Source organism: Molothrus ater, chromosome 4 (genome assembly GCF_012460135.2).
Source record: "Molothrus ater isolate BHLD 08-10-18 breed brown headed cowbird chromosome 4, BPBGC_Mater_1.1, whole genome shotgun sequence".
Taxonomy (NCBI): Eukaryota; Metazoa; Chordata; class Aves; order Passeriformes; family Icteridae; genus Molothrus; species Molothrus ater.
The window spans coordinates 20,488,851-20,513,133 of NC_050481.2; the positions used below are offsets into that span (position 1 = coordinate 20,488,851).

The 24,283-nt window shown below is 37.5% G+C and overlaps 1 protein-coding gene across 2 annotated transcripts in view; it reads left to right on the top strand.

Moving 5' to 3' along the window:
• GRID2 (glutamate ionotropic receptor delta type subunit 2) overlaps window positions 1-24,283 on the top strand; it is a 687,526-nt gene that overhangs the window by 115,176 nt on the left and 548,067 nt on the right. The gene's annotated exons all lie outside the window — the stretch shown is intronic.

Genomic DNA, 24,283 nt, shown 5'->3' on the forward strand with positions numbered 1-24,283 from the left:
GTAACAGGTGGTTGCTTTACTCTTGTCTGAGTTATATTCTAATGGGGAAAACCAATGATGCAACAGCACAGTTAACTTCAAAATAAAGGCCTTTTTTTTACTTTGCTAATAAAACCTGTGAGAGAAAATGGAAGTGCTTGATTTTTGCATTCTCAAGTCTGTAGAAAAACCTCTTACTGGGTAAGCTGCCCTTAAATGCTGTAGTTTGGTGAATGTCTGGAAATGAAATGCAGATCTTCTGGCTGCACTTTTGTTTGTTTGTTTTTTTTTTTTGTAGTTGTTGGTTTGTTTTGTGTTTTTGGTTTATTTTCTTCTTTTAAATGGAAGCTGAAATACTGTGTAGTTAGAGATCATAATGAGGTATTCAGTATATTTTAAGTGGATGACAGTAATGTGATATTTTAGAATTGTTTTGTAGGAAAAGATAGCCTTAATAAGTTTTATGTTGTTGAAGAACAGCAGCATCTGATTGTATATTATTTTCAGTTTACAGTTTCTTATACAGCACCAGTTTAAGCAACTGAATTCCAAGGATAAATCTTTTGCACCTTAATAATTGATATCAATTTAGTTTTCATTTTTATTTGGATTAAAGTAAACAATATAGCTGATTACCCAAGGTATAGTTTAAGATCCTGGAGTACTTAGCATAGTAGACTAATTCTGACTATATTTTCATTTTTTCTACTGCTGAAATTGGAATGGAAGATTATACAGTCTGAGAAAATTACCTTCTATAAAGCTTGTGAAAAAAGATGCGTTCTTCACTGTGGCAAAGCTTGTCCTATCTGGATGTAAATTATGCGTCTGCTGGACTGGTGAAAGTAGCAATATCTAAGTATTCACCATTTCTCATTCTTGGGTTGAATGACTGACTCCTTGTGCTCAGCTGCTTTTTTGTGTTTTTTATTTTTTTTTTCTTTTAAATCCAACTCAGATTTTAAGTTTACTGTGACATTAACTTATGATACATAGTTCTTTGTGCCTCTAAAAAAGGTGTTTATAAGCACTGGTGAAAAGTAGTACTTTAAAGGGATGTTGACAAAACCTTATCATTTTCAAAATGATCAATTTCACAGTGGTTTCAGAGACCGCATCTGATTATGGGTCACCACGCCAATTTTGTTGTGTTGTTAACAAATGTAATTTCATGTGTTTTATCTCTGGCTGTGTCGTTTAAAATAGTAATATACCAAAGAAAATGAAAGCTGGCTTCCTAACTCAAAACAGAGGTGTAGCCATTTCTGCATAAGGATCTGTATCCCTGATTCAGGAAGTTAATGGAAGGTATAAAAGCATAACTGTATCTAAAAATAACGATAGAGGGAAAAAATGAGGTGATGTAGTGTGTGGAACATCATCCTGTTTAAACTCAAGAAAATCTGCTCAACACAGTCTAAGTTAGTGACTGTGACTAAATTTTAATACATCTTCAAACTGTAAAAATGTTCCTTGAACTGGACATGTGAAAAGAGGCCCTTAGTCTGGAAACATGAACCTTTATTTCTTGAGCTGGAAGGCAAGCCCAGTAATTTAGACTCTACAGTCTCAGAATCCCCAAACATCTTTAAGAATTTTTGAATAGACAATGGTGGTGCTCCACGTCATTTGAAGTTGTACCTGTGTGCCTTAATGCACCTTGCAAGTCTCAGTCTCATTCTTTTCCATACAAAGGGAAATAGTTTTACAGCAAGAGCCGAAATATATTTTAACCCAGAGCAATTCACCATCTGAGTCATTTGAGGCTTGGCATCAGATTGGATTTCATTTGAAGTAAAATAAAAAGCCCTGAAATATCATAGTGTTTTCTACAGAATCCAGCCAACTGCAAGATGGCTCAATTTTGATAAGAAATTGATGGTGATGAGAACCACACAGAAGCCAGGAAGGATTCCAGCAGAACCCTTTCCCCACTTTAGAGGAGGTACCATCAGAAACTTGCCAGTTTATTGCTAATACTTGTTCTGTACACTTGACAACTGGTTTGAATGATTTCAGAGTGTGTTATCTATAAACATCCAAATTGATGTCCTAGCCAATTTCTTTCACCTATCTATTTCTCTAATCTGTGAGCCCTTTTCTGGAACTGGTGGATGTCTGCATCTGTATCCTTGACCTCTCATTCTTCTGAGCAGAGAAACCTTGCTCTCAGTTCCTTGAAACCATTCTGTGAGCTACTGATGCAGAGAACAGAACGTGCAGTCATGAGACTGTGTTTCTTTGGCAAGAAACAAGTTTCCCCAAAGATGTCAGTGTGTTCTACTTTTGATGTTCAATAACATTTTTAACCCGGGGTCCTCTAAGAGCTGCCAATTTGTTTCAGGTCTTCCGTCTTTCCTCTCTCTATGTGACAAAGTTTTGAAGTAAGAGATGCATGAGCTGGTCTTAATATTGCCACCCTTACTCTGGACAATGATGCAAAAAAGATAAAAGCCTAAAACAATCTAACGCTGTGGAGGTATTCCCCAGAATCGGTCTTGGAAGACCTGAATTAGGGGAATGAAAGCAGCAATGAGCTTGCACTTCTGTGGAACAGAAATGCATCTCTTGGAGCTACTCAGTGTTGTCTGGAAACATAGATAAGGTAAATCGAAGCAAGAGGAGAGTGAAAAACAAGCCTAAATCAAATCAAAGAGATTAAGTTTTGTAATTTAGTCCTTACTAAGGAGTAAATAGATAGCTGTGTAGGAAAACAGTTTCTGAAGGATACACTCTGCAAGAAATCTTTCACACTAGAATTACTTAGGTTGATCTCAGCTCTCTTGGGTGTGCCAGTTCAGAGGAGGCTCTGACAAAGACACTGTTTAGCATGCAGTATTGATCTGATGGTTAGAGGTGCTGAGTACCCAGGATCTCACACAGCAAAGGTGAATGGAGCACATCTCAAATGGCTTCTAAAAACTGCCAGTGTGCAAGTGTATGCCTCACTTGAGAAGTCAGAGCAATACTGATTTTACTAAGACCATGTACATGTTATCCTTTCCTGTTAGGAACTAAAAGTCTTTTCACACCTGTCACACATGGGGCAGAGCAAGGGAAGGGTTTCAGGTTCCAAGTATGAGGCGGTTTTGGAAAACAACTGTAAACATATTTACAGGGGAAGGTGTTTTATAAGGAAAAATACAAGAAGTTTCTAGATGCTGTGATGCAATGGTTCAGAGGTTATTTGGTATCAAATGAGAATTGGAATGCTCCAAGCTTTATGCCTGATTTCATTTGGGTTTATCTGGCTTGGAAGGTGTATATTCTGACTTGGTACCCTGTACTGAGGCTATAGGCTGACTGACCTGCTATTTATTCACACCTGTGTTAGCACACTATTAGAAAACCATAAGACCTTAGGTTCTTGACTACAAAGGCCAATAATGCTCAGCTTTCCATGGAACTAGTAGCTGTTGAATTAGAGAGGAATCTAAAATCTTGTCTTCAAAAGCAAGTTGACTTATGTAAGCTTAGTGATACATCTAGGGTTTTGTAACATAATCATTTGCTCACAAATGAGCGGAGGTGGAATTTGCACAACCCGCTTGACCAAGGTGATGGCATAAATTCTATTGGAGCAGCGTGCTCTGAGGTGGATAGAGAGATGTCAGTTTTTAATCTCTCTTGTCTGCTGGAGGTGTAAGGACATGGTCAGGATCTATCCTATTGTGACTTTGATTCTGTAGAAGGCAGACAATGAATCTTCATAAACTTGGGCTGAAAAAATTCCCAGGTGGATTCAATATTGGTAAAGCAGTGCCACAATGCTGCTTCTTGGTAGGCAGAAATACCTGTGAGCACGAATCTTTTTAATGGATTGAGGAAAATCAATGAGTATGTTTCTAATGACAGCAAGAGAATGTTGTCTGAGTCTGAAAGCCTTTCAGAAGGTTATGAAATGGTGCCTGATGGGCAGGCTTCAGAGGTACATGAGCGCTTCGGGCAATTTGGTCATCAGCTCTTTGCAATGTGCTGTTCTTTGCCGGGTTAGTGTCATTAATGTCTGACAGATCAGGGGCAATTACACTGACTGATCTGCAGTAACAGCCTGATCATGCCCAGGGAAGCTAATGGGAGTCTTTACACAGGCATAAGTTGATTTTTAGTTTCCAGATGCTCTTCACTGCATATTGTAATTGCATATTGTATTGTTCTCAGAAAAATGACATCTCTGACATAATGGTGTGTCTGTGAAATGATAGAAGTTCATGCTGTTGCACTTGGGACTGTTTGATATCTGTCTTGCTGCAGTACTTGTATTTAAATTAAAGCAGACTGAGTTTAATGATGCAGAATGCTTCATTTAAATCCTTCTAGAATAAGTAAAAACTTCGACTGCACATTATTAAGTCTTTTTTATATAAAAACTTCACAACTAATTTAATTATTAATACCTCATACTGAATTAACTGGACTAACCCCTAACATCATATTAGTAGTGCTGCTGGATGTCATAACAGTAATTATTACAGGTAAGCATCTTCTCCTGATAAAATGGCATGTTTGCAATCACTGGAGGTTCATACATGGAACAAGTCTAGGCTAATGCATTTCTAAAGAAGAAAACTGGTTACTGTGCTGCTAAAGCTGTTCTGATTTTAGGAATTGAATGATAAGAGTAAGCACATGCACCAGAAATTAATCCAAGGTGAGGTTTCCTGACTTCCTGAATTCACACTTCGATAGATTAATTTGCATTCCCTTGGAATATGGACATCTACACATTTACTGATGCTCTTTGAGTGGCTAGAAAAGTCTGAGGTCAAAATAAATTCTACCTTAGTGCTCCAGTGGTAATGGGTGGCCCATGCTGCTGTAGTATCAAGAGATGGCACAGTTCTTCATGTACCTGTCTTCATACAATTTATTTAAGACTTGAAGTTGACTGTTTTCAGAAGGTTGGATTTTTTTTCTTTCAAAAAATAGGGCCAAAATATAAATGACCTAAAAATAGCCTATAAATAACCTATTCTGTTCTTATTTCCATTTTCAAGTAGCCAATCCTAATTCAATTATATTAACCAAAATCTGATTTAGGTTTTTGAATTGAGTTGATTTATCAAGTTTTCTTTTAACATTCTCTTAACTCCTCTTTTGTGATACCCATTTACTTCTCCATTTTCTTAGGCTGTGAGAAATTGGATGTAGGAGGAGCATGGAAAATAAATAGATGGGCAATTCTATAGGTAATTATACAGCAGGGAACCAGGAAACTTAAGTCCCAATTTCTTTTAAATGTCTTTGTTTTAAAGAAGTAAATCTAGAGGTTTAACTGAGAGTGAATGTTTTTGGGATGGAAAGTGGAAAACATAGAGAAATGATTTGACTTATTTTGCTACTTTTTCCTGTTTTGGTTTTAAGCATTATATTTAAATTCAAAATGCCTTATAGGTATGATTGAAAAACATGTTTCTGAGAGATTGCAAGGGAATGCAAAATCTCAGCTGATTAAGTTAGGAATATATAAAAGAGAGTGTGGTAAATGGAGCAGAGAAAAAAAAATGGAGCTAAGGCTGAAAGGGAAGGCTAGGAGGTGAGAGGAGAGAATGCAAAAAAGGATTCTGTTCACCAGTCACTGGTGAACAGAACACTGAAAAAAGGATTAAAGAAGAAATTAAGGAGACCTTTTACGAGGATCCACACTCGATTGTGTTGTAGTCTGATGTCACATAACAAGTTTCCTTCAGAGATATTTCCCAAAGGATAAGAATTGGGACATTTTGTAATCAGTCCTGTTACCCAGCTAGCAAGTTCATGTTAAAGCACAAGGGTGTGAAAACTTGGTGAGGGGAAGTTTTTCTTTTGTTTCCTAACTCTGCAGATGGTATAACCCAGGATATTGAGGGTCTTTTGATCAATAAGTGTTTAAAAGTGTATGTGGGGTTGTTACTTGTTTTGTTTTGGCTTTTTTGAAATAATTTTCCCTGGGCCATGATCAGTACAGATTACACTGTCCAGTCTTCAATACTACTCAAGGTGCTTGTCGAAGAACTCAGCCTTGGCAAGCCATTTCATTCTTCCCTTAATCATACATTTCTGGAGTTTGAAGTAAAGTGGGATTAAAATAATCTTGTAAATCTATCATACTCCAGTAGTGTCATCAGAAGAAGCATAAGATTGAAAAGCAGGAGTAAAGTTTAAAAATCTATTAATTTGTAATATACCTGCCGATCAGGGATAGCCTGTTAAGTACTGTAAACTTAAGTGGCCATCACCTTCCCTTCCTCCTCCTTAGAAGAGCAATGTTTATTCAGTTTCTGTCACTTGTAAGAGATCTTGCAACTTAGAAAATGTTTTTTGTTCTTGCAGTTGCCCAAGCAGTCCCAAAACAGATTGATAGGCCTCTGTGTCGTTTTTTTCTCTTTTGATCCTGCTCTTCCTAGCATCATTTATTTCCTCTTTGATGCTCTATCATTGCAGTAACCTATTTTATCTTTCCTGAAGCTCCAGGGTTAAAAAGAGTGATGTGATGCAGCTTGTGTGATTGATAAAAAATAACTATCACAGTCTTTCCTATTTTGTCTAGCATGGTGACTTTCTGCCATTGTTGGCTTTGACAGCCTTTCCCTGCAAGTTGTAGTTTCAGTCTTCCTTTGAATGCATGTAGGCCAGAACTCTGGCAACTTATCTTTTTATCATCATTTGATTTCATCCATAGTGCCTGTGTATAAACATCTCTTCAGGCAAGTTCTGTTCTTGGCCACAGGGAAGGCAAGAGATGACATTCCCCATCCTGACAAATGCGTTGCTTTCCCTAAGGGGAAACCTGAGAGGAAGCACTTTACAGTGTGCCTACATTTTATTATTGTTCTTTAAACTCAAGGCTGGTTGCCAGGTTAATGTCTTTTGAAAATTTAATAAAAACAAGGTTTCCTTCTGGCTTCTTGTTGACTTTTAAGGTCTTGCAAGTCACTGTCCTTGGTCCCTAAATTCTGTGATAGAATCTAAATTAGGCTTCATGACTTTCTGAAGGATCTTTCAACCATTTTTTTGTTCCCTACTGATAAGCCTTTTCCCTATCTGGAAAGGTTCCAGACTGCAGCGAAGTCCTGGACAGAGGCATTTTTTTAAAGAAATGTATCTGTTTGTGGCACTGCAGGTAAAATATGTTCCGAGAGGATAGCACCTTTAAAAAAAAAAATCCTTTCTTCTCATAATTTGAAAATCCCTTTGCAGAGAGAGAGAAAACAGTTTTAATTTGCATTTAATAAATTTAAAATTTAAAATAATATTTAAAGTAGTTTTATTTTGGATTAAAGAGATGTGTTTATTGGAAAAACAAAGTAGACAAACTGAAGTTTTTCATTAAGTAGAGTAGAAATTGCCATAGATATCTGCAGAGCATTCAGACTTTGCCCATGTTTGAGTCCCAACTTGTGTTTCCCCTGTGGATGTTTCTAACTCACCTGAGCTTTTTCTCTCCATACAGGGCTGACTCAGGCTGAGTTATGGATCAAATGCTTGGTCAAGCTGCCAGTCTTTGAGAAAGCCATTCCTCCTTCCCAATGGGTTATTTTTGGTGGCCTTTTAGAGGGAAAAAAAAAAAAAATTAAGTAAATGTGCATGTGTTTCTTTAAAAGCCCAGCTCTGGCAGATGCAGCATGGTTTGCAGCATATTCTTCTTGAATCAAATAGGATGAGTATAACTTGCCAACAACAGCAACAAAAGATGGTGGTGGGGGGAGGCAGAGGGAGAAACAGAAAATGTGTTGACAGTGAATCTGACGGACACAGCCCAAAACAATAGGATGCATGTTTAGCATGACTGGCTCTATTCATTCTCCTGTCAGTGCTTGACGTGCCAGCCTCTCAAAGGCAGCAAAGCTGCAGGAAGTGCCACTTCCTCACACAATATATAGAGAAATTTCCTTGACGCTATAGTCTTCAGCTGCAAATGCATGGATCTTGATGGGTTTTTCATTAGTGAGTAGCTCTAAAAATCTGGTGGCTTAATAGTTGTGATGCTGAAGAATAATATGCATGCATGAGAAAGGCCAGTTATATAAATCCTTGTGTCTGTTGACTGGGCAAGCTTTTCTCTTGTGCTACCCAGCATAGTATTTGAGCCTGCTGAAATGCATAGGAAAAACATTTCCTGCATCCCTAAATGCTGTTTTTCTGGTTCAGATAACCTCAAGTACATTGAGTCCTAAGGTGGCATGTGATCAGCTGCCATTCAAGAACATGTTTACCTTGCTGCTGACATGCAGCCTTGTGCCACATTTTCCTTTAATTATGATCTCAGGCCACTATTGATGAGCTTCCAAACCCTTTAATGTGGCAAGAGGGATGGCTTGAAAATTGCATATAAAAAGTGAGCCCCCAATTACTCTATATTTGCAGTACTCCAGCTCTTCACTTCCACAGTAGCATTCTGTTGCAAACTGACTGGCCACTTCAGGTTGTCTGGATAGTACCTTCAACCCCACTGCAAATCCATGCCTGTTTTTCTAAAACCTCCCCTGTGTTTTCTAGAGCAGTTCTTTTCACACTGATTTCTTGCTTGTAGAATTTACAAGAAAATATATTCACTATATATTCAAATATATACATAACAGTATGTTCAGGTCATTTATAATGTAACCAAAACTGAAGGACATTTGAGGATACCTGACGGGTGATGGGTTTCTGTTTCTATCTTCTGATGAGTTGTTGCTCCCTGGAGTAAGAGCTGCTCTTAGCATTGGTTCACCATGGCTGATTAAAACCTTTCTGTCCGTTTGATTTCCATGCCCTACCAGCACTGAGTTCTCAGTGCTTGGTGAGAATCTGTTTTTGAATGGGTTTTTTTTGGAAGATATGTGCAGAAATATTGAGCAGTCCTGCATGCATTGAAAATCTGTTGAAGAATGCAGGGCAAGTGTCAAGCTCTTCCTGAAACCCACAGAGTTTTTCAGTTTTCTCAGGAAATGTGTCACAAATAATCTTTCTGAAAATTAGTTCTACTTTCTCAAAGAAGCAGCTGATTATATCCCTGTCCAGACTGTTTCATGCATCAAGAGTCTAAGTAGGTGAAAGGCAGGTTAGCTCTCTGCAGTGATTATCATGACTGCTTTTCAGCTTGCTGCTTAAAAAAAACACCCAAAATGCTTTAAAGGCTCTTATTTTATTGATATAGATTTGGGGTTTTTTTGTTGTTTTTTTTTCAACACAGATACTTTTTTCAGTATCTGAAGGTAATCTGCTATTTGCTATTTTACATGGTTTGCAGTAGAGCCAACACCAAGGCATTCAGACTTGGTCCTTCTCCCCTTTTACCTTGAGAAGTTGATAACAACTTTTGATATGGTTTGTAAAATTTTGCCATGGTATTTGATAGTGAAAAGGCTTTGAAAGCAGCCAAGGAGATACTTCAAAAGCTTATTTATTTATTTATTACTTAGAGTACAGTTGCAAATTGCAATTGATTCTTCAAATATTTTGGAAACAGAACTGCAAAATGCTGGCGCTCTTGATGAAAGATGCATGGATAGCAATTTATTGCTGCTGTCTTAGGAAAAAATAATCTCCTGATGGGAGTTCATTAGAAAATAGTTTCCTTTTTGCATTTAAGCAGTGATTTATGTCTGCTTAATCATTATTTGATGATCTTACTGTATATAATTTTCCCCAATTCCTAATGCGAGTTCAAGGATTTATTTTCTGGAATTCTCTCTAACTCTTCTGCATATTTCTGAGAATAAAGTAATCTAATATAAATGGAACATGTGAAAAAAAAGAGGCAAGTAATATGCAAATCTCTATTTGTAATGTGGTAAACTCTTCTGCAGTCATATGGAAGAGGAAGTTGGAAGATTTTATTTGTGGAAACTTAGGTGTCAATCTTAAGGTTTTATAATGACTTACTAACATAAGTGTTTACTTTAAAAAGCAGAACTGACTCCACAAGACTTTTTGAGATGTGCTGCTTTTTTACTTCGGAGTCTTTGTCCTTCGGGTCTATGACCATCTCTGAAAAATGAAGCTTGAGATGTAGATTCATACATAATGGACTATATATGCTACCACTGAAGAATTGTAATGGAATAGTTAGTCTTCGTTAGCCTTGTCATCCTTATACATTCTAGGATAGAGCTTATAAAGCCCAAATGACTTCTACCTGACCAATTTTTACTACACTTTAACAAGGCTCTGCCTTGGCTTAAAATACATGATGTGCCATTTCTCTTTGGGAAACCATGTTCTTTTGCTTCTTCACTTCCTTTTAGAGAGTGTGTATGCATGAGATGATAATTCTATACAGTGTTCCCCTTATGTGAGCTTGTTATATGCATTTTCATTTTTTAATCAAAGGTTCCATGAATTTCATCTAATGCAGGATGGCTTATTGCAGACTGAAAATATAGCAATGTGACCTTTTAGAGTGATGTTTTTAGTTACATTACCTGCATAGTGAGGAAAGGGGACTTCCACCTTATGTGAAATAGTGTTGAAGGATTTTTTAAAAAGTAACTAGAGAAGTGAATTAAGTCATGCATCTTCAAGCTTGAGTAGCAGTCATCTTCCCCATTTTCTGTATATATTCAGAAAGAGAGAGAGATAAGATAAGCAGAAATAGAAACTACAGTCTTCTGAGAACAGGTAATTATTCCCAAGCAGTTCATGTAAGGTGGAATAGCTTTATGTAGCAAACAGGTCAAGCAGTTAGCCAGGCACCAGACTTGTACTGGCTACTGGGGCTTAGATCCCCAGCACAGAAGTGACTGCATGTGTGTGTTTTATATGTTTGTTCTGAGATAAACAAAGAGGAAAGCTGGGACTTCAGCCGGAATATATCAGCCTTCTGTGAGCGTAGCTGATGACAAAGATGTGCTTTCAAACCTGGCTCTTTCCTGAGTTGAGGGAAGCAGAGAAGTAAAGTACAGAAGTCCTGTGGGATATACAGCCCTGAATCTTCTGCAGGAGATAGAGGTGTGAACTCCCTTACTTAGGAAACACAGTGGAATGAGGTTAATAATGGCATAAGGAATAATAATAGATTTAAAAAGGAGTGCTCCTGATATTTTCTCTGGTATTCTAGGACATTGTCAAAGAACTTGTAAAATGTGCTGGAGATGTCTGCTCACTTTTATTCCTTCTCAGGAGTTTAAACTGTGGAAGTTTACCAGCCACGACTGCAGCATCCTGGTACTTTGAATTACTTTCTGGACAGTAAAAACAGCTTTACCAGTGCTATAAATACATCTGCTGCAAAGTTTATCGATATAAATCCCATGAAAGTGAAGGAGGGATGAGAAGAGAAATGTGAGTAGGGTAATGTTGGATGTAAATTTTACCTTATGCTTCAAGAAATCTTTTTTTGGTGTTCTATTTCTAAGACCAAAGAGGAAAATTATGTTATCTGTATATGGGGAAAAAAGAGGAAAAAAATTAGACAAGTGGAAATGCTTATGTATGAGTGCTAAGATGCTTTGCAAGGCTTATTTTTCTTCAACCTGTAAAAGGAACCATGAGGAGATGTTTCACTGGGATGACTAGAGGCAAAAAGGCTAATACTGAAAGAAAATCCTCTAAGATCCCAGAATCAGGGAAATACCTCTTGGTTGCCCTGTCAAGCCGATGAATAATACTTATTCTTTGTAAAATATTAAATGGTTTGGAGGTTTGAATTTTTTCCCTCAAGGGAAAGAAGTTGAATTTTGTTCATGAAAATGTGGATTGCTACCTACAATTTGATTTTAGAGTTGCTTAAGTTAATACAGAATTGCATTACATTTTTCTCTGGAACAGAGGATAGATAGGGAAGAGGAGATCTGGATGTGAATACTTGCTGTGGTCCCATTTCTCCAACTACTTTTACCCTTTATTAAGGGCCGGTTAGGTATACATGCTCTGTTGTTATACAACATGTACATAATTCTTAATCCTAGGCACTGCAGTTTTCCTCTTTCTCAGAAATCTTATCTTATGTTAGCTCCACTTTGTTATGAAGAGTAAATTATTGTACAGTGATGATCTAGCATGGAAAATTACGACCTCAGTAAAGTTGTACTTGCTTTTAAAAATGAAGGATTAAGAGTCCTGCCTGCAGCTGAGATCAAATTCCTAGAAATGCCTTTTCCATTAACATTAAATACAGAATATTTAGGTACCCTCTTCTTGTTTGGAAAGAGGCCAACAAGACAGAGTTTTAAAAAAAATCTTCTAAGAAACAAGTTGTGTTTGGCACAGTCTGCTGGGAAATCCCTGTATCAGTGCTTAATTTTGCAGGGTTTTTACTAACCTCTGGTTAGGAATTTGAGTACCAGGAATTATGGGTGCAAAAGCATTTATATTAGGTAGAATTCTGGTGTAGTCTTTTGGAGTAATTTGACAAATTAATTACACATTTTCCCAGATAAAATGTGCCACAATATACTCTAAGTATTTTCTGTAGTAATTGGTAATAATACAGTAGTAACTAATTTAAATGGTCCTCTGATAATTAAGTGATAGGTTAATAATGAGATTCAAAACCTGTAGACAAATTTTTAAGCTTTATGTCTAGTCATGTGACAGACCTGTAGGCAAAGTCTATGTGAGCTAAGTTTCTTCTTCTTTTTCCAAATCATAAAAGGACTTGATTAAGGCAGAAGTGACTGGAAAATCTAACTAAATAGATCTACTGAAGTATTTAAATGCTGAGGAGAGCAGAATGTAGATTCCAGGCTTCAATGTAACATGTCCTTTTGGTTTGTAAAATAATTTCCTAATTTGCTTTAATGTTCATATTACAGTGACTGCTGGGGTTGTTTTCTCCAAGTTGCCAAGTAGATCATAAAATATATTTTTTCTTAAACTAGTGAGCTGGGCAAATTGCTGATACTGAAAGTCATTACAGGAAGAGTAGGAAGGTTATTCTTCTTTCCTGGGTTTCTCTGTCTGTTTATTATTAGGTGCTTATCACCGGTGACAGAAAATAAGATGTGCATTTTTTACAGGTACTGTTCTGCTGACTAGAGGAAAACAAAACCTAGATCTTGATTCCCAGAAAGCTAGTAGATTGAATTATTTTAGATTATATTGTTTTATTAAAGACAGAAATTTTTTTTTTCAATTATGGTGGAAATTTTCTTGTTCCCTTTTTACCCTTTTGTAAATGCAACTGACAGAACCAGAGGACACAGTCTTAAGCTGCAGCAAGGGAAATATGGGTTGGATATTAGGAAAAAGTTTTTTCACTGAAAGAGTGATAAAGTATGGAATGGTCTGCCTGGGGAGATGGTGGAGTCACCGTCCCTGGATGTGTTTAAAAGAAGACTGGATGTGGCACTTGGTGCCAGGGTTTAGTTTAGGTGTTGGGGCTGGGTTGGACTTGATCATCTTTAAGGTCTCTTCCAACCTAGTCATTCTGTGATAAATAATAAAATTTTCTCAAAATTATCTGTTTCCTACAACTGGCTGCTGTCAAAATGCTTCTCTCTGGCTGGCTCCTCATGAATTTAAATTGATCAGTAGAGATGATGCAGCAACCAGAACAAGTTTGATGCCTCCACAAGTGTCACTTCTGGGATCTTTTTATTCATGTTCAAATCTCTAAATTGTATGTTCAAATTTAAATATGGTTAATGACACAATTTTTTCTTGTGGGTTTTTTCTGGGTGGGGTTCTGTATAATTTAATCTTCTGTTTTCTTTTCCCACTTTCTGGTTTGCCTTTTTTCCTGATTTAAAATAGGTCTTAAAATTTAAAAGAAAGCCTTTGCGTAAGTTAATCAACTTCGAGTCTCTTCAAGTTAAAATGATTCTGAAGGCGTTAAACACATCTTCATTGCCTTAAGTTTAGAGCCACTTCAGTTTAAAAAACCAATAAAAATCCAAACCAAGAACACAAACCAAAACCAACAACCTCCCCTCTTCTTACTCTCTGTCCAAAAAAAAACCCAAAAAACTAAATCTCTTCTCCAATGAAATTTTCAATCAAGTTGGAGCTATAATAATAGCATACTTAGTGTTACTTTAATATCAGTGTTCCAAGATTATATGTGTTAAGTGACAGAAATAAAGATAGGTACTTTGAATAATCAGGTTTTTATTAGATTCTTCTAATTTTGACAGGCAACTAATTATGGAGTGTCTGAACAAGTCACTCCACATCTGCTTAATATTACTTAATCTCTAAAATGGGAAAGTAATTATTCACTTGCATGTGGCTTTTTATAAGTTGTTCTTGACAGGTGGTAACTTAAACCAAGCACATAGTTCTAGGTCTCATTTTAAAAAAAATCTAATGCCAGGGCTAGTTTCTCAAAAGTATTTGTGCTCTTGGGGAGATTAATGTTTATTCCAGCTGTGGACCTGGAGGCTGATGTTATAGAAGCCAATGGAAGGAACACCTGTTCTTCATTTTTCAGAGTCTGTCTTAAAATCAGAAACTTTGTCTTGTTTAAAAAAAAAAAAAAGTACACACTTTTATAGCACCCTGGAAACTTCTCTTTAGCAGAACTCAAGCTTTTAATTGACTTGCAGTGAGGCTTTGGGAAATGGAAATTTACACGCATTTCATAAGACAGTGAATTTTCAAAGAGCTTTGTATTTCTGAAGAATTGCAGTATTATTAAAACAATGGGTGAATTCAATTGCAGCAGAGAGTTGAAGAAATTTAAAGCAGGACTTTTTGGTCATATTCTAATGTGTCTCATGTGGGATGACATTAACCTTTTCTTACTCTCCACTTCTTATTTTGACTGTTTTAAAATGGAAACATCATTACAATAATTTATTGGGTGGAATTTTTGAAATGAAAATTTTGTCAGCTTGTCTGAGAGATATTTTCTGAGAATCTATTTTTTATACACACATGCAAATGATGAGTTGAGAAAGTAGAAAATATTCTCTCAGACCTGAATAAGAAGTACAAAGATATGGCACCATCTTCTATAGGAAGCGAAAAAGAATTTAAGGATTCAACATCCTTGCTCATGAAGGCACTTTGAGCCTATAGTCCTGAATATTTAAAGAGAGAATTTCAGAGTCACGTGGGCTGTCCTTTTGCTGAAAGGATAAAACTTAAAAAATAGTTCTCTTTAAGGGGAGTAACGCTAGTTCAGGAAAATCTATACTGAGAAGTTAAGAGCCATGTTTTTAGAAACAGGGTATTTGTATCATTCTATGGCAAGTGGCTTTTTCTTGGGGCAATTTTGGATGTGGTTTTTGTGTTGAAACTGGAAACAGATTGCTTCCAGATTTGTTACTCTTCGTGAAATAAGAGTGAAAGAAGTTACATATGTTAATTTTCAGCTGTAATGTAAATGGCCTTCTACAAGACAGTCCTGTCCTGTCTTGAAAGCAAATGGACTAATTTGTTTGGTTGATCCCATTTCCATTCAAATACAGTGTTTGTGTGTAAATTTGCTGAATGTCTCTCCTCCAGGAGAATAGAAAAGCTGTTTATGAAAAGGATTATTTTCAGAGTCTGCCTTTCCATATTCAATAGGGCTCATGAACCAGTTTCTCATTACTGCTTTCTTCCCTGTGTTATATAATTCTTAACCATGCCATTCATATCACTGCATATTGAATTGGATAGATTTTTATAAGCAATATATTTCAAGGTCACCTGTCTGTACTTCTCTGTGATACCCAGAGAAGTTGTGCATGCTCCATAATTGAGCATCTTCGAGGTTGGCTTGGAGGGGGGTTTTAACAATATGATCAGGTTAAAAGTGTCCCTGCCCGTGGTCTTTAAAGATCCCTTCCAGCCCAAACAATTCTGTGAGTCTGTGGAATGATGTCTCAGTGCCTCTGTCTTATTATTTTAGAGGCAATAGGAGGCTGAATTTATACATTGTGTGGTACTCAAGAAATCATCTCTTATTCCTGTAAATACCCTCCCAATGGCAATCTTGAGTGTCAACACCTGTATCTAAGTGTTGTAAGCCAGGTTTCTGTACTCCTTGAAATGATTAAACTGTTTGCAGCAAAAGGCTTGTGAAATAGGAAGGAAAAAACAGAAAAATGCCCTCCAGAAAAACCTCATGTGCCAATCTTTGCACTTTCATGCCTGTGTGTGTGTACACAGGCATATGTTTGCGTTCTAGCAACATCTCCAGCATATTGGGAATCTCATTCTTCTCCACTAAGTTCAGCTGCTACAGGAGTGAGGTGCTGCAGCTGCCTCATGTCATAAAGAAATGGTTTGGCAGCAGTTTTCTCTCCATCTCTACCTAGCAGTCTGCATCATTTGATTAATTAAAGCATTAGCTTCTTTCAAAAATCACAAAGCAGAATTGTAGGTGCACACAGTTTGTGGTGATTGGGGTGGGGCTGTGGCTGACCCTCATCCCCAGTGGGCTGCAGCTGTGAGCAGCAGGTGAGCAGCATTGACAGCAATGAGCCATGGAGTGCCCAGGGGCACTGACCCATCACCAATGGAGCAGAGGGCACACGGGTGCAATGCATGGACACGAGGGGTATAAAAGGCTGGGCTGAAGGACAAGAAGGGCAGATGCTTGCAGCCTTCTGCAGTGGCATGGTGTTACTCTGTATGGGGAATTCTGGAATTGTGTGGTGATACTTGGTGTATCGTGGCCGTCTCAACTGTGGCATGTGCTGCAACACACAATTACACAGAGCAGCAAGTATGAGAGTGGAAGACAGGTAATGACAAATGCTTAACTGTTTAGGAGGGTTTTTTTTAGGATGCAGTCATCCATGTTGACAGTTTGTGAGGTGTTCTTCCATTAACAGGAAGGGCTAAGAAAAATGATGAAATAGTTCAGTGAATCAGTGTTTGCTCTGGTTCAAAACCAGAAATTAAATAAGCCTTGAAAATAAATTATAAGGTAGTTTTCTAAATATTCTTTTTTCAAGAATGGGGATATATTCAGTAAATTTATGATCATCACATTAACTTTCTATATGGGGTATTAATAATATGGCAAGTCTATCTACTAAACCAGATGCTTTTCACAGCTAGACCCTAACTTGATAGTTATGGATATGACAGAAAACATGAAAAGCTTCTCATTATTATCAGCTCATTTGTTGCATAATGAATGTGGAGATATTATCACTGTAGTTAATCACCATATCAAGTTTAGAGTGGAATAGTGCATGGAAGATATCTTAATTCTTATGCTATGAAAGGTATATTGTGTATAAAATTTATTTTTTATATCATGATAATATTGTGCCCTGCTGCATTTACAAAAGTAGTTAGTGGTCTCCAATGCTCCAACAGGTGCTTGTGCAGCACTTTTCAGTAGGCAGGAACTAATTCTTTGTGGCTCTGCAATTTATGCAATCAATTACTTAGTTCTTAAAAAGAAAAACTAAGTGTGTGTCAATCGTTATTTCTTTGATATAGTAGTTTTTACGCTCCTTTTCTACTTGAAGACCTCTTAAGTTAATGAGAATGTTGAGCAATTGAGAAGAGACTTGATTACTTACCTGGCGATTTTCTAGAATTGCCTTTTAAGATGCCACTGATTTTATGTTGCATAGGAAAAAATGCATTAAAATAGATAGCTCATGGTGTGATTTTTGGGGCTGGCCTGTGCTAGGCTAGTAGCTGAACTTTGATCCTTGTGAATCCCCTCTAATTCATTATATCCTATGAAGTGCATTTCTTGGTAGGACCACAATGTTTTGCCTTCCTCTCCCTCTGTATTCCTCTTTTTTGTACTTGGTAGCCAACAATAACACATCAGAAAAAGGAACTGGCAAATGACAGCTGTTTTTTAAATGAGATTAACAAGATTCAGCAGATGATTTTGACAAATTGTACCATTTGCTACATTAAATATAAGTGTAAAATGATGGTTTAGAACTTGAGAACAATTAGAAATATCTGTCAGGATGAGCTTAAAATAATTCAATGGTGATTGGAAGGAGTTCGTGCTTGTGCATATGTGCCTGACAGACAGTGTAAATAAGGAGGATAAGATCTTAGAGTCTGTTCTTTCCAAATGTGAACATAATTCCCAATGACACTGATGTGTATCGACAATGTTGTTGTAGAATTAAACAGAAAAAAAAAAATCCCATGTGCATTCTGGTATTGCAGTAATTTTCAATATTTCCTGAGCTCCACAGGTCTGTAGCACCTATTGTGTGCAGATGAACTGACCCCAGACCACCTTCAATCATGTTAAAATTAAATTAAGGAGGTGCAAAGACAATTGATTCAATACTTCAGGCTTGTGTCCCACCTTACCTAGAAATTCAGTATCACCTTATAATTTATAGGTTTGACATAGAATACTTGAAGCATTGGGTCTCACTGCATGTAAATATGCTCAGAAATGCTTAAAAAGTGGAGTCTTCATTTCATTTGTCAGCCATTCTTCCAAAGCTTGGTTGGTATACTCCAGAGATAACAAAAAGGAGGTGTAATACAGGGCATACCCTCCTGAAGTCAAATAACTTAAAACAAATAACAGTTTTCAAAGCCAAGCAGAACAGTCTCAGTTGTTTTACTTGAGATAGGGACATGAAAAAACAACCACGTTCTGGCAGAAGAATGGAGAGACTTTTTTGTTATTTAGATGATAGCTGCACTTTTCTGACTTTGTGTGTATTTCAAGCAGACTTTGCCTCTAGCAATTTGCCAGATTGAGACACCTGTAAAATTCCTCATTCAACTCTGTTGCAAATATTTCAAGTTAGAAAATGAAAACAATAAAGCGAAGGAGTTGCTTTATCACTTCGGTGGTATTCCAGTCATATCGCTGATCTGAGAATAGGTAAAAGGAGCAGAAATGGACTGTGTGGGTTTTTTTCCACTTATTCTGATTAGGTGTGGGTCTTGTATCTAATAATTTTGCTGCTGGCTTTTTTTTTCCCATTTCCACATGAAAAATGGAAACAGCTGTTGTTATTGAAGGAGCTCTTTCTGGAGGTAGCAGGGATCTATATGCAGGCATATGTAGTGTGTGGTCCCTCAGGGAAACATGCATTGCTCGTGGTCTGGGAAAATATCCACACTTCTCTATCAGAAGCAGAGCTTTATAAAAGCCTATTAAAAAAAATGACAGTAGGCCTGATGCTTTTCTTAGTTCATCACTCTTGTGTCAGTGGTAATCAAGTAACTGTTTGGGAAGTTGTTCTGGTCTCATCTGTGCTGCAAAAAGTAGCAAGTAGAACTTCCATATGTATGTGTAGATTTAGTGTTGGCAAACACCTTCTCTTAAGGCGATTGTTTTAATTTTCTTTTATATATCTGCTGATAAATTCTGGAAAGTATTTGCTAATGTATTGTTCCATGTCTTTATTGTGCTTGTTAAAATAATAGATATGTAAAGTAGAAAGACAAATCTTACCTTTACAGTTTGGTGGGCATGGAGACATTATGTTCTTTGCAGAAGGAGATGGCACAGGTGCTTCTCAGCCTACCCTGCTGTCTCTTTTAACATCATCATGGGAGCTGTGAAAGTCTTGAAAAATTAAAATGAACAAACAAGTAGTGTTTTCAAAAATTTCAGCTTGACCTAGATGCACGCTGGTGCTGAGATCCCAGTGGTGCAGGGCAGGGGGGCTCTGGGGAGCAAACACACGAGCCTGGTGGTTCCAGATGCGAGGGATTGGCTGTGCCCTGAGCTGGAGCCCCACGCTGGCCCCAGGTGAGGCAGCCTGGTCCCCACAGGGCTCGGCGCCCCAGCCCTGTGCTGCCGCAGCCTGACGTGCCAGGTGGCTCAGGACACATCTCCTGGCAGCTCCCTCCTGATGCAGGAGGTGCAGGAGCTCAGCTGCCTTTGTGCTGCAATGACAAAATGAAGCTTGCTGCTGTGCTGTTTCTAAAACTTAATCAACTTAGAAGACAAAGGCAAAGCGTGCTGTTTTCCCTTCATTGACAAAAATCAAGGTGTGATCGCACGTACTCGGCTGCCTGTTGGTCAATAGAGAAGTTTAACAGCAGCTCTAAATGTGTCACAATGAAATTTAGGGTCCAATTGTATGAGTGCCTGCTGAATAACACGGGAGCTGCATGCACAAGGCAAGGTCTCTGTGTGTGACTTCCTAAATTCCTACATTACTGCAGCCCCTCTGTAGAACTCCTGCAGTTTGTCTTGTTGTTGACAATTATACCATTATAATTGGCCTACTAAAGCTGCATGCATATATTCTGTAAACTAGACATGATAGAATGCAATATACCCAGGCATTTGCCGCTATAGTTAAAAAATGACTGAATTTGATACAAATTTTGCCAACCAGACATTCACATGACCTAGAAATAACATGAGATTTGGTTCTGCAGTGTGTCTGAGGATCTCAAATACCAGCTTTAGGCCTCTAGAAATTAATGTTTCCTAACCTTATTTGATATTGGAGAGCTGGATCTGTGGAAATGAGCTCATAGATCTGAAGGACGTTTCAGATGAGCTTTGCCATGAAAAGTCAAAACTCTCAGCTTCCAGTTCTGAACATTAATAGCACGGCCATCCTTCTCCCAGCAGCAGTGTTAACTTTCTCATTCAGAATAATAATTCAATAGCAGCAGTTGAGAAAATGCAGTGGAATTGGATTCAGACACTGGAAAAAGTTGGCACTATCAGTGGCACAAAGAATTGTCAAAGAATCAGGAGCTGCTGAGAACATGAGATATTTGCTCAAAAAGTTTCTATGTAGACATCACCATTTTCTTCCTTTTCTCTCCAAAAATTCCTGGAATAATCTAGTAAATTACTGGGTAAAGCATATATGCCTTTTATTGGTGAAGGCAGTGTGTGCAATGTTAGAAGGTGAAAATCAAATGTGTTGAAACTGAACTGTGACCTCAATTCACAATGGCATTTAATCCATGTGCTCTTTGAAATAAGGTACTTAATTTTCTGAGACTAATATGGGGCACTGAAAACCAGAAATGTCATACTTCATATGTAATATAATTTTAGCACTCAAGAACACTTCAAGCACTGGACTTTGTCCTTTCTTGGTTGATAGACGAACAATGGTTTAAATCTCTTCTCACTTCATCCTTGAAATCATGACACATTTCTCTCACATTTTTGTTTTCTGGACTGATTCCCCAAGACTGCTCAAATTACTCTAGAAATAGCTGATAATATCTAATTTGGATTATATTTTTTTGGTGTTTATGGGTCAGCAGGACAAGGGATCTTTGAAAAACCATTCTAATGATGTTATCAGCATCTGAACTTACTGTGAGTTGTTCTATATTAAGTTAAAATGATGAATTTCTGGTGGCATGGCTGAATGCAAATGGGATAGTTAAATGCAAAGAATTCCCTGCTAAACCACACAACGTAGTTTATGTGCTGAGGATTTTTAAAAACCAGGGAAGAATGTTTGTGCTGTCCTCATCCAGATTCTGAAATAGAGCTGGAAGTAATGACATGCTAATGAAATAGGAGGGGGAAACTGGTGCACAGTGGTTGCTGTGTCAGCATGTCAGCTCCCGATGCAATCATGGGAATGCTCCTTGAGCAGTTGGAAATGACATGTTCAGTGTGAGTTCTCTTCCAGCTGAGATGAGCAGTGGGGTGGAAGAGAAATGAACAGCATTACTTTTGTGTAGTTAGGAAGACTTTCTCCCTTTGTAAATAGTGTTGTTGCATCATTTTTCTAGAGTGAGTGCCTTACAGTATCTGTAGAAATATTTTTCTTTTCCTCCTCAGTTTTTATTACTTTCTGTAACAATTTTTCTTATGGCCAAAAGGGTTCATGTACTCCAAGTAAGTTTGTGGTCATCCCAGTTCTCTCGTTTCCAGCACTAGATGGAGAAATGAGCACATATAGGTCTCATAGGGAAGTAATTTTAAAGTCTGATACCCTTTATTTGTTCATTTGTGTTGCTTGATGTGGTTTAATGACAATATTTTGAAGAATACACATAAAAACTTCAGGCGTTGGCAAGCAAATATCATATCTCATACGTAAGGTTTAAGTTAACCTTAAAGTTAACCTTAAGTTAAGGGTTGCCTATTGAGCTAGAGGTAAAAATTTTGATATACCTCTTTCACATCAGAAAGATCAATCCTGTAAACTAGGAGATAATTCCTGAAATGACAGTGAAAGGATAATATTCCAGCAGCGTTAGCACTGTCCAAACAATCCCATCCATCTTTTCATTGAAATGGCTTTTCTTTTAAAAAACAAGCAAAAGTAATATCTCTTCCACCCCATCTGTAATATAGACAGATATATAGACGCATGAAAAACAGCTGAAACAGGGACATAAAATTATGTATATATCTGAAAATAGTAACAATTTTAAAATTATTCAGACTTGACTTTGTTTTGTTTTTAGGTTTTCAATTTTATATAACAACTGAAATTAAATTTTGAGAATCAATTAAGTAATACAATTTCTCTTATTGTTATTTGAAAGTGTAATGCATGTGCTGCTGTGCACTGCCATCTCCTGAAAGGAACACTGCAATCTTTGTTATATCTTAAAAAGCTTTCTGTGTAGAGAAGTTAGATACTCTAATGAATAAGGCTTGAGTTTCTAAAGGAAAATAATTGAATTCCTGCTTGGATGCTCAGACACGAACCATGTTGAGAATTTATTTTGCAATTCACTTAGATATGTGTTTTACTTATGGAAATACTCCTACACTAGAACATGTGTGATGTTGCTTCTGTGAGGTACTTTCTTTAAAATGTCAGATACAGTATTGGTTATAGGAGAGATTTTGAAATTTGTGTCTGAAATATGAAGCCGTAAAAACATAAGCGGTGGTAAGAGCAAAAGTGGAGGTGTTGTACTCAGGTGAGAAAGAGCAGCGTTTGTGAAAAAACATGGGGTTAGATCTAGCCCAGACCCTTATACATTTGAGTGCTGCCAGAGGTATGATTTCTTGCAGGCTGAGAAACTGGAAAAAAGCATAGGAGTTTATTAGGAATACCTGTGTGTGAAAGAAGGACAAGATTGCAAAGAAGGTTCATCTGTTGAGAATCTCGATGGATTCACCAGTCCAGGATTATCTTGGCAGCAGCCCTCAGTTGCCCAGTGAAAGGGCAAAGGTGCCAAAGGGACTTTTTATGATGACACATAGAAAAGAAACCTAGTTACCTGGAACTTTGCTGTATCTCTACTCAATAAATGGCCTGGGTTATTTTGAGGACCAAGCCTGGCTTAAGGTGCTATTGCCCATCTGTTGAATAAGAAGCTGTACTCTGTAGTCTTGGCTGGAAGATCTTTGTTTTGCCATGTTGTTCTGCAACACAGTCAATAGCTGCCTTGTGTGTGCATGAAATCTATGTTCACTTTACAGTATAACATTTGTGGCAGAGTTACTCTACAGGGATAGAATTTGACTAATTATTATAATTATTTTCTAATTCTTTTCCCCCCCTTAATTTTACCCTTGTTACTAAGTAGCCACATAGAATCATTCCTTCAAATATTTGTAGGGCTGTGTCATTATTAGCAGGATGGGTGTAATCCCCAAGTGAAGCCTGTGTGGGTTTGGTTTCCATGAGGCAAGAAAACATGTTTTAAGATGTGTCTTGGGCAGTTTTTTGTCCCCTTAAATGCTGCATATATCCACAAATAGCTGTTTTGTGGAGATGACAGGGTTTGTAACATCTTGCATACCGAGCGTGTTCTTGGCCATGCGCTGCTTTGCTTTATGGAGCTAAATAAAACAAGGGAAAATGGAATGGGGGCAAGGGGAAAAACGAATGTTTTCAACTGAGATTTGCACAGAGATGACAGGTGAATGAGGTGGAGAGGTAAAGAACAGCTGTTCCAGATGGTAGGAGCTTCAGGAGGGAAAATGCTGGAGTCAAAGCGGTCAAACTGTAGGAAGAGATGATGCTCATGAAGGATGAGTGGTGCTGGCAGTGAGATGAGTGTCGGAGGTCAGTGGGAAAAACACAGCAAACACTGTGTATGAAGTTGATTTGTCTTAAAGTAGCCATTTCCTCTAAATGAATAGTTTTCAGTTCTTTCCAGCTCTGATTGTGGGTGCTTACCTGCAGCCTTCAGTGATCAGCATTTTCTGTTGTCTTTGTTCGCCTTGACACATTTACTGCCTTTGCTGAGTTCTGTACTGACAACAGACACTCAAGAATAAATAAATACAGTTTTCAAAAGTCTGGTTTTAAAGCAGACCTTCTGTCTCTCTAATCTACTGCCTGAGATTGAAAGCTTTAAAGGTGCTTGAAAATCTAATAGCCTTGATTTTAAGGTTTCAAAGAATCTAGTGTTTTTCATAGGACTTTTGGAGCCATCTCTGGGTAAATAGTTAATACAAAAAGCAAGTGTAAAATGATAGGAAATTGGTGATGCTAAAAGTGATGCTATAGTTTAAAAAGATAAAAAAACCTCAAACTCTGGATTAGTTTTAGAATTCTTTTTCAATACACCTGAAGCATTGGCTAAATGAGAGTTGGGCACTCATTCTGCCAGC